The sequence below is a fragment of the Dendrobium catenatum genome, unplaced genomic scaffold, assembly GCF_001605985.2.
Source record: "Dendrobium catenatum unplaced genomic scaffold, ASM160598v2 fragScaff_scaffold_1053, whole genome shotgun sequence".
NCBI classification, from domain to species: domain Eukaryota; kingdom Viridiplantae; phylum Streptophyta; class Magnoliopsida; order Asparagales; family Orchidaceae; genus Dendrobium; species Dendrobium catenatum.
Window position 1 is genome coordinate 507,249 of NW_021319515.1, and position 11,564 is coordinate 518,812.

Sequence of the window (11,564 nt, forward strand, 5' to 3'; positions counted from 1 at the left end):
AGGCTTGAATTCAAATTCCATGATTTAGACAAATTACTTTGTGTTTATTATTTATGAGATATTTATTTGTAAACAAGTTTTGAACGGATCTTCTTTTTATCCTTTTAAGTATTCTGAGTTAGGTCTTTTGTTTTTCATAAGAAAATTTGTACCCTGAGGATGTCTGATCTAGGGTTAACAGAAACGGATATTTACCTTTTCATTTTATGATTAGGGATGGCTAAACTCCTTTGATCTTGTGAAACTCTAAAGTTTAATTATTGAGAACTTCTCATATGATGCCTGATAAATTTAAAAAATGTAGAAAAATTAAATTTCAAAAATATTCATTTTTTTTTAGCTTTCTATTATTGTGTTTTTGTCTGCTTTTATTTTATTTTATTTTTGAGGGGGCTTGATCTCACCATCTTTTTTTCTTTGCTTTCAAATTCTAGTCACATCATCCTGGCGATACTTGTATCGTCGCTTGGATGCATTAGACAAAATCTCTTCAAATTCCATCTGCTAACTTTTTGTGCTTGCGTAACTCATCATCCTGCGATGACTTATATCGTCCCAGCGACTGATCGAACGCTTAGCATATCATGCATGATAGTCCTGGTCCGATAGAATATTTCATTCTGGAAAAGATGTATTTTATGTGCATTCGCCCTGGCCGAAATACACTGGCATCGTCTGGACGATCCACGGACAGGCTGTTTAAATCCTTAAAATTCGGCCCCAGACGATCCATTATGGAAAAATCGTCCTGTCGATCCAACTGTTCGTCCTGGACTGATACACGTGGTAGAGATTTAAAACGTTTTAACTTTCAGCCGAAATGATCAATTATTGTACATCGTCCTAGACGATACACCTAATTGGCCCAGACAATCTGCTTTTCAACGGTCAACGTCCGGCCTGACTTCCTCGGGACTATCGCCTGTGTCTATCATCCTGGATGAATCTGCATCGGTCCGGCGATCGGACGCCTTTTGACCAATCAGCCTATACGTAAATTTATTGAACCATATCGTTCTGACGATTCTAAGATCGGCCTGGTACGATATGCCGTTTCTTTAAATTCTGGCCGATCCAGACATATTTTTCACTTCGTTCCCTTCCCCTCTTGTGTCTCCTGCTAACTCTTCATCTATGGTTCGTGGGAAACGTGTTTGACAAACTTCTGGAGTTCTTCAAGGGCTAGGATTGACCCTCATTTCAGGGATGGCAGAGATGAAAAGCCGCTACCATCGATACAAAGAGTGTGGAGATAACTGTTCTCAAAATTATCAATCCTGCCCCACACCTCATACCGGTAATGGATCTTTTTGCTAACACCTCCCTTTGTTTCATCTATCTCTTGCTTTTCCCTTTAATACCGAGTTTCTTCGAGAATTTCTTTACAAACCTTCGCATTAACCTACCTTCACAGCCCCCCCCCCCCCATGACCTCCTATGTGAATCGAGCCCAATCGAAATCACATATCAGGGACTGTGTTGAACTATTAGTATCCACACGGGCGATAAGTGCACTTAATCGCTTTCTGATCCTGACCTTGCTTGGTCCACGGCGATCACTTCCTTCACAGACCAATGCACCTTTTCATGTTGGAGAGACTAGCTCTTTAGTCAAAGATGCAGGACAATTCCAACATGTCCTTCGCACCTCCATAATTCAAAAGCCGGGGGACCGATCCACATCCCCTCTACTTTCCCTCACTACTTTCTACTCATGGCCTCGTAGAGATTTAATATTGCGGACTTAATTTTTTCGAACATTGATCACTTAACCACAATCGCGATCCAGGTCATAAGAGGAAACCCAATCTAGCCTTAGGACACATCATAGCTATGTCTTGAAACAAATACCAACTTCAATATCCTATTCCTCCTAACTCCCAACTCCCTTTCTACTCAAATAGTTCCTTCAGTACCCTTCACAGTACTCGTCCCACCCTGGGGCATGAGGAACCTCTGGGGGACTAGGGAGGAGGAGGCTCGCGCCTGCTCCATTCCTGTCCATGCTTCCTCTACACCAGCACTCACCAAGTTGATCAGTTGATAGAGAGGTTTGATTCGATGGGAGACCCTCTTTTGACGCTTACGTTGCTGCACAGGCAGCAGCAAACACTCTGAGACATTGCCTGCTACGAGCAGCACCGCACAGAGGATTTTAGCCTGATTTGATAGTACATCACTCACAGCAGCAGCAGCTATGACCAGGATATCGGCCTAGTTCATGGCTCAGTTACACGTTTGCCATCTACTTTCAGCAGCCACTCCACCACCTTCCATCTGATGATCAGGGTCCCTCGTTTTTATAGTCTGTGTTTTCTGTGTTCTGTAGTTTATCTTGTGTTTATTTTTAGTTTATGTTGTGTTGTTTACTTTTTTATTTTGTGTGTCATAGGACCCTCTTTTTGTGATGACAAAAGGGGAGTAAGATGTGGTAAGAAAATGGTATTGCTTTGTAACTTTGAATTCTTAGCTGAACTATTTTTTTTTCTTTCTCTGAGTTTTTCCTACTTGTGTTTTCATCATCAAAAAGGAGGAGATTATTGCAAATCTTTTCAGACTTATGTTTTTGATGAGACAAACATTGTGGTTCTCTTGGACTGCTGCTGCTTCTAACTTTTCAGGAATCGAAATCGGACGAACAAATGAAGCCAGTCAAGGTTGCGTAGTTTAGGATTGAGTCAGTTTTGTACTTTGCTTATTCTCTTCTGAGATCGATTTATAATGTCAAAGAGACTGATGCTAAGAACCCTACATACACACACTTGAGAGAATTAGAATTTCTTTTTTACCATATCGGCCAGGACATATTTACATCGTCCTGACGAATCATGCTTAAAACAGAACAGGTCTAAATATGGATTTCTTAATTAAGGCAGTCGCATTAACAGATCGTCCTGGAGATACGTGAATCAGCCATTGACGATAAGCTCAAAAACAGAAAGAAGGTTTCCGGGGGATATAGACAATTAAGGTATTTGTATTTTAAATAATCGGCCAGACGCATCATGATGGCCTGGGACGATATTCACAAATTATGCTTAATGATTCAGGAAATCAGGAGTAATTAAGGATGATTGATACGATCATATCATCAGGACGATGTAGATCGGCAAGGACGATCTATTCAAAACCTTAGTTACTTCAGGACGATAAAATATCGGCCAGCTCGAATTCAGGGCGATGCTTTGGACAATTTTCTCTGATTTAACTGATAGGCCGGACGATCGTAGGGACGGCCTGGACGATCAAGCCATTTTTAATCGTCAGTTACATTCATGGGCGATGCTCTGGCCGGTCTTCTAAGTTTAACTGATCGCCAGCCGATCCATTATCGCCTGGATTGATGTGTCGACAAACTTGCATTAATGAGCTCCTTTTGAAGCTCTTTAATTAAGAGGATCTTGTAATGTTTTGAAAAACCTTTTGGCTGATGCCTTGACCTAAGAAGCCTTGAGGACAGAAAGAGAGAGAGGATCTTGTGAGGGGGCTTGTGAGGAATTTCATAAAGGGGCTGCTTCTTAGGATCGCTCTGCTCTTCTTCGTCTAGAGTTTCTCATCCGTGCGAAGGTCAGTAGAGGTAAGGAGTCAGCATCTGGTTTGTTGTTCTCTGCCAGCTTCAGGAGGAAGGCAAAAGGAATATGGTTCTTGCCTTGCCGGGGTTGGCAAAAAAGGAGGTTCTTGTTCTGTGAGGGCTTCCCGCCTAACCGTGGGGCTAAAGGAGAGTCACGTTTGTAGGTCGCAATACTTGGAGGGTGCCATCCAAGGAAGTGGACGTAGGTCAAGTTGACACGAACCACTATAATCTCTGTGTTATTGTTTTCTTGCTCTCCGCACTTTAAATTTTCGCATTATTTTCAACGTTGTGTGTTTTGGTTTATGTGTTTCTGTTCTTTGTTGAAGAACATTTTTAAATACCAATTCACCCCCCCCCCTCTTGGTTAGCTGGAGTTCCTATATGGGCTTAACATACCTAACAAAAAACTTTCAGTAAAATCTCAAAAAACACAAAATCACACCACAGAAAAAATAAGTGCGGAAATAATAAAAGTGTAGAAGCAAGGAAACAAGAACACAGAGATTTTATAATGGTCTCGGTCAACTCGACTACTCGTCATTCCCAGGAGCGCCCTCCGATATTGCACTACAATCGTGACTCTCCTTTTGGCCCCCACAGCTAGGCAGAGAAGCCTTATACAATGAAACCTCTTTTTGCCACCCCGGCAAGACAGAGAACTTATCTTCACTTTTTGCTTCTCCTGAAGCTGGCAGAGAACCACCAATCATGATGCTGAATCCTTACCTCTACTGAACCCCTTCCACGGATGAGAAACTCTAGACGAAGAAGCAAGCAGAGCGATCCTTGATAGCAACGCGCCTTGTGATTCCTATAACACGCTCCTCCCTCACCAAGATGCTCTCTCTCTCCTCCTCTCTTGAACTCTTCTCTCCTCTTAAGCTCTTCTCAGATCAAGGCAGTAGCAAAAGATTGTCAAATTGTGAACAAGAGCTTCTTCAATAGAGGCAGGCTTCAAAGGAGCTCCATAATTGCAAGTGCCGACAATATCGTCCAGGCGATAATGGACTCATCCCGGTCGTCAGTTAAAATCCTCAGAGATCGGGCCAGAGCATCGCCATGATGCAAAACTGGACATTAAAATTTGCTTGATCCATCCAGGCACGATTGTTCGAAATTAGAGAAAATCTTCCAGAGCATCGCCCTGGATATGTGCTGGCCGATATTTGTCGTCAAAGATAGTTAACTAAGGTTTTTGAATAGATCGCCTGACAGATCTTGTGATCGTCCAGAACGATAGATCGATCAATCAACCTTAATTACTTCCATTGATTTATCTGAATCGATTAGGCATAATTTGGAATATCGTCCAGGCTGATCAAGATCGTCCTGGCCGAATTACCAAAATACAAAATACCTTAATATTTATGGCGGCATTTCTTTTTGTTTGAGCTTAATCGTCCTGGCCGATACACGTATCGTACAGGACGATCTATGAATAATAGAGCTGCCATTTAATTAGAATCCTTGTTTATATTTTCTGTTTTAGCCTGATCGTCCAGGACTGATGTAATATCATGCTTGGCCGATATGAGTAAAACAGGAAATTCTAAATCTCTTCAGTGTGTGTGTGTGTGTAGGGTTACTTAGCATCAGTTCTCTTTGTAAATTATAACAATAGACCCAAGAAGAGAAAAAACAATATTACAGACTGGACTCAACCCTTAACCTACGCATATCTTGAACTGGCTTCGTTTTTATTCGTTCGATCTCGATTCTGAAAAGTTGAAAAGTAACAGACAGTCCAAGAGAATCAATAGTGTTTATCAATCATCAAAACATAAGTCATGAAAAATAGATTTGCAACAGAGCTTAATTACTTTCTTGACTTTAGTGTAAACTAAATGGATAATGAAACTTTTCTTAGCCAAATGAAATACATTAAGGATATTCTAAAAAAAATATAAAATGGATAGTATTAATCCCATGAACACTCTAATGAGCTCTGTGATTCAACTAGATAAAGACCCAAATGGAAAATCAGTAGACAGTAAAAAATATAGAGGAATAATCAGATCTCTCCTCTACCTGATTGTAGTAGACCAGACATAATGTTTAGTGTGTGCCTCTGTGCATGTTTTCAAGCTGATGCTAAATTGTCTCACTTAACTACCGTCAAGAGAATTCTTAGATATCTATTAGGCACCCTAAACTTAGGAATTTGGTATCCTAGGTACAGCTCCTCTTTTAAAATCTTAGGGTACACAGATTCTAATTTTATAGGATGTAGGGTAGATAAAAAAGCATCTCTAATACCTGTGAATTCATAGGACATTCTTTAGTTTCTCGGTCTAGTAGGAAGCAAAATTCAGTAGCCCTTTCCATGGCCGAGGCAGAATATATTGCAATAGAAAGTTGTGTTACACAAGTACTATGGTTGAAACAATAACTTCTTAATCTTGTATTACCTATAGGAACCATCTCAATCATGTGCGACAACATAAGTGCAATCTGTATTTCTAAAAATCTAATTCAACATTCTCGAACAAAATAGATAGACATTAGACACCATTTCATAAGAGATCATGTTTCTAAAGGAGATATAGAATTACATCACATGGCTAAAGGAAATTAATTGGTAGACATCTTCAAGAAACCACTAGCCTACGACACCTTTAGCAATTTGAGGACAAGACTTGGGGTCATAGACATTAATGCATAATTCAAAAAAAATTCTTTTAAGGTTGTTCCTGATTATCACACACTCACCACACAAACTCGAAAAAATTGACATTTTCTTTATCGTACTGTACGATCCAAGTTTGTACTGTACGATATATCAAAACTATACAAATCATAACCTAGACTCAAATTTCATCTATGTATATCATACTGTACAATCACTATCGTAATGTATGATACAGGTGGTTGGTCATTCAATCCATTCACTACAACATTATTGTACATCACACTATACAATATCTCATCTTCATACTATACGATCCATGACAGTAATAGATTGGAATGAATTTAATCCGTTTGGTATGATATTATTGCTCATCATATTCTATGATAGCTCCTCTTCGTACTGTATAATCCATGTTAGTGAAACGAATGAGGATGGCTTAAAGAGCGATGGTACGATATAATTGTTGATCATACTATACGAATACATATTCATATGATACGACGCTTTTTGTCAAAGATCGGACCAACAACCCTCGGGACGATCAAAATCCTTCTAATCCTACTGTACGATATATATCGTACTATACGAATTGACCATCTTTTCCCAATCGTTCATCTAGACGACATTATTTCCCATTGTACTATACGATCCTAGATCGTACTGTATTATAGTTCCCAAACTCTATAAATTGGCTGAATCTAAAGTTCTTTTTGTTGCGGATCTATTTTTATGATTTATGATTTTGATGATAGCAAACACTCTTATTTCTCTACGACTGCCTTATATACTGACATTTTAGGTTCACAAGATCAAAACTGTAATTTGGAATCAGCTCAAGGTTGGGTAGACTTGGTCTGAGTTAGTTTGTACTATTTTTCCTTTCTTGAGTCTTTTGTAATTATTGTGGCTCCTAATGTTAAGTAACTTTGCACACACACACCTTGGAAGAATTTCTGACTGTTCCCTAAGGTTTACTATTTTTGGTAACATTGTCCGGGATAATATTTATATCAATCTGTACGATCATTTCAAAAATAGAAACCATGATTAGGGCATCATCCTTGTTAAGGCAGTCGTCATTAAACACATTGTCATGGACAATTTGATATCGACCAGGATGATAGGCTCAAATAAGAAAGAATCTACCGCCATATCTATTTAGAAATTATTTATTTTTGGACATCATCCCGGTGGATCGGCCTGGCCGATCCAGCACAATTTTTCTTAAATAAATTTGTCAATTAAGGAGAGAAATTAATGGTGATTTACACTATCACATCAGCCAGGCCGATCGCAGGATCATCCAAGCTGATTTGACATCGGCCAGCTTCTTTTCAGGGTGATGCTCAGGATGATTTTCCTCATATTTAAAATAATCATCCAGGAAGATATCCTTTCTGCCTGATTGATATGACCAAAAATTGACTAATCATCCCTAACCGACCAGGTGAATTGAGCGTAATTTACACTGATCAGCCAAGCTGATATTTATATCGGCCTGGACATTAAAGTTAGCAAGTTGCATTAATGAGCTCATTTTTCTATTTAAGCTTTTGACTAGGTACTTTTGTAAGTGTCTTTGGCATCCATTGTAGATTTATTCTTTTGGGGGGACTTGAAGAGAGAGCTTGAAATGGAGTGAGGAATGGGTGAAGTCTAAGAGAGGGAGAAGATCTTATGAGGGGGGACTCAAAGGAGTGTGGAGTGGGATTCCACACGATCGCTCCGGTAGGCTTGCACCTTAATACCATCGGATTCAAGGCTCATCTTGAGGAAAGTTCATAGAAGAAAAAGATCTCTTTGGTGTCAAAGGACCCGGCAACTCCGCCGCAACGGGGAAGGTCGAAGTGATTTTATAAGGGCTTCTCCACCTAGCTTTGGGGGCTAAAGGAGAGACACTTAGTTTAGTGTAATACTTGGATGGTTCCTCCAAGGAGTGGACGTAGGTCAAGGTTTGACCGAACCACTATAAATATGGTGTATTCTTTTGTTTATTATTTCCGCATTTATTTTTTCCGCGTTATATTTTCTCTGTGGTGAATCTTGGTTTTTATTTTAAGATTATGTTTGTTTTAAAATACCAATTCACCTCTCTCTTAATTAGCCTTTGGGTCAGTTCATAAGGGGCCTAACATCCCAAATAAACTTTCAAGTGGTATCAGAGCGGGATTCATAAAAACAAGTTTTTGAAAACTTTTGAATTTTTTATCAATGGCTAATTTTTCTAATTGTAATATTGCGGAAGGTTATTCAATCACCATACCACCTTTATTTAAAAATATTACATTTGATTTTTGAAAAATTTGCATGTCTACTTTCTTGCAATCGATTAATTTTTATATGTGGCATATAATTTTAACTAGTTATTCATTAACGTCAAGTATTTTAGATGGAATTAAAACTAATATTCCTTTTAATCAATGAAATATAGATGAATGAATCGATGCTCAACTGAATGCAAAATCTTTAAATAGCTTCTTCTATGCTTTAAATTATGAAGATTTTATGTTAGTATCCACGTGCACTACAGGTAAGAAAATTTTGGAAAAAATATACATCGTATAAGAAGGCACTAGTGAAATCAAGCAATCCAAGTTGAATATATTAATGCATGATTATGAAATGTTTTTCATGAAACCGTATAAAACGATCTTAGACATGTATACTATGTTTATTCAGATTGTGACATCATTGCATGCTTGGTAAAGAATTTTCAAATTTTGAAAAGTCAATAAAATTCTTCGTTGTCTACTAAATAAGTTTAATGCTAAAGTTATTGCCATTTGTGAATCAAAAGATTTGAAAGAATATTCTATTGATAATTTGATTGGCTCACTCATTACCTACGAGCAAAGTTTGGGTCAAAGACTTTTTGATGCAGGTGAAAAGATAGTGCTAAATGCTGAAAACATGGAGGAAAGTAGCTTAATTAGTGATGAAAATAATGACTTGTCAAGAAAATTAAAAAGCTCAACAAAACATAAGCCTAAACAAAAGTGGAATAAAGGTAAAAATGATAAGAATGTTAAGATTACTTCTAACATTGTTTGCTTTGGATATAGGAAACCTAGACATATGAAAAATCAGTGCCCTAATTTGAGAACTCCTCTAGGAAAAGAAAAGGGAAAAGCAAAGCAAATTTTAAAATGGCCAAATAATAAAAAGCAAAAAATCTCTTGGGCAGACTTAGCTTCTGAATCATCTGATCAGGAGCAAGATGATGTTTAAACCATTGTTTGTGTGTTTATTTATTTCTAATCAAGTATCGTTGTGCCAATTAATAGAATGGGTTTACTTTTATTTTTAAAATTTTAGAAAGGTAGCATATTTAAAAAAAAGGTTAATGACTCCAAATTGAGAAAGATACATAAAGTGTATCAAAAGAAAAAAATGCGTAAAGTGCACCAAAAAATTGATAAGAGGCATAAAATGAGCCCACAAGGAGTATGCTTACGTATTTTGTTTTATTCAAAGTTTAAGAAAACCCTTAATATTTTTTATGCTTGAGTTTGAAAATCATGATTCTTGATTCAACAATTCATGCATTAATCTTCTATTAGATATGTTATATGGAACGAGTTTTGGAAAAATTAGTTTTTTTTTTCTAATTTATTCCTTAATTTAGATATTGGATTAAAAAGTTTTTTATCCTTTAAAAAGAACTTGAGCTTGAGTTATCAATTTCTGAATTTCTTACCTCTACTGGATTATGCGTTGTCAATCCATTTAAGTTTTTTTTTTTTTTAAACTAAGAGGTACCTTTTTCTTTTTAAGACTTTATGTGCCCGTTCTCTTTTTGAAAATGTTAAAGGGGGAGAACATACTGTTAAATTTGTATCCTTTTACTTGTGTTTTTTCTTTCAAAAAAAAATTAAAAACAACAAAAATATTTTTATCTCCTCTATTTTTAAAGTTTTACTCTAGTGAGAGGGAGATTAGGAGAAAATGTTTTCTACTTTGCAAATTCAAATAACAAGGTTTGTCATAATCAAAAAGGGGGATATTGTTGCGGATTTGTTTTCATGGTTTAAGATTTTGATGATAGCAAACACTCTTATTTCTCTACGACTGCCTTATCTACTGACATTTCAGGTTCACAAGATCAAGACTATAATTTGGAATCAGTTCAAGGTTGGGTAGACTAGGTCTGAGTCAGTTTGTACCATTTTTCCTTTCTAGGCTCTTTTGTAATTGTTGTGGCTTCTGATGTTAAGTAACTTTGCACACACACACCTTGGAAGAATTTCTGACTGTTCCCTAGTGTTTACTATTTTTGATAACATCGTCTGAGATAATATTTATATCAGCCTGGAAGATCGGTTCAAAAATAGAAACCCTGATTAGGACATCATCCTTACTAAGACAGTCGTCATTAAACACATTGTCCTAGATGATTGGATCAAATCAGAAACAATCTGCCATAATATCTATTTAGAAATTACTTATTTTACGACATCATCCCAGTGGATCAGCCTGGCCTATCAGGATCAGCCTGGCTAATCCAGCACAATTTTTCTTAAATAAATCTAGCATTTAAGGGGAGTAATTAATAGTGATTTGCACGATCACATCGGTCTGGCCGATCGCATGATCGTCTGGGCTAATTTGACATCGGCCAGCTTCTTTTCAAGGTGATGTTCAGGATGATTTTTCTCATATTTGAACTAATCGTCCAGGATGATATCCTATCGGCCTTGACGATATGACCAAAAATTGACTAATCGTCCCTAACTGACCGGGCTAATTGAGCATAATTTATGCTGATCGGCCAGGATGATATTTATATCGGCCTAGATCATAAAGTCGACAGGTTGCATTAATGAGCTCATTTTTCTATTTAAGCTTTTGACTAGGTACTTTTATAATTGTCTTTGACAGCCATTGTAGCTTCGTTCTTTTGGTGGGACTTGAAGAGAGAGCTTGAAAGGGAGTGAGGAACGAGTGAAGTCTGGGAGATAGAGAAGATCCTGTGAGGGGGGACTCAAGGGAGAGTGGAGGGGGATTCCACTCGGTTGCTCCGACAGGCTAGCTTGCACCTTAATACCGTCAGATTTAAGGCTCATCTTGAGGGAAGTTCATAGAAGAAGAAGATCTCTTTGGTGTCAAAGGTCCCGACAACTCCACTGCACCGGGGAAGGTGGAAGTGATTTTGTAAGGAATTCTCCACCTAGCTGTGGGGGATAAAGGCGAGACACTTAGTTTAGTGCAATACTTGGAGGGTGCCTCCAAGGAGTGGATGTAGGTCAAGGTTTGACCGAACCACTATAAATCTGGTGTGTTCTTTCCTTTATTATTTCTGTATTTATTTTTTCAGCATTATGTTTTCTCTGTGGTGAATCTTAGTTTTGATTTTAAGATTGT